Consider the following 250-nt stretch of genomic DNA (forward strand, 5'->3'; position numbering starts at 1 on the left):
ACAACAATAATAAGCCAAGTAGGCTTAACAACAATAATAAGCCAAGTAGCCTTAACAACAACCAGGCACTGATAATAATACAAGGATATGCAATCTTTTGTCAGTTCGTCTTGTCACGCGCTCAACGCAAGGGTTAAGTGTCAGCTGTTTTTGTTTTTAAAACATTATCGCAATGTGTACAGGTTTATCGAACCGTAATCACCGCGATACGTCGTGTACAGAAACGCGTAACAGTGGTGAAGATATGAGT

Source organism: Penaeus monodon, chromosome 32, assembly GCF_015228065.2.
Source record: "Penaeus monodon isolate SGIC_2016 chromosome 32, NSTDA_Pmon_1, whole genome shotgun sequence".
NCBI classification, from domain to species: Eukaryota; Metazoa; Arthropoda; class Malacostraca; order Decapoda; family Penaeidae; genus Penaeus; species Penaeus monodon.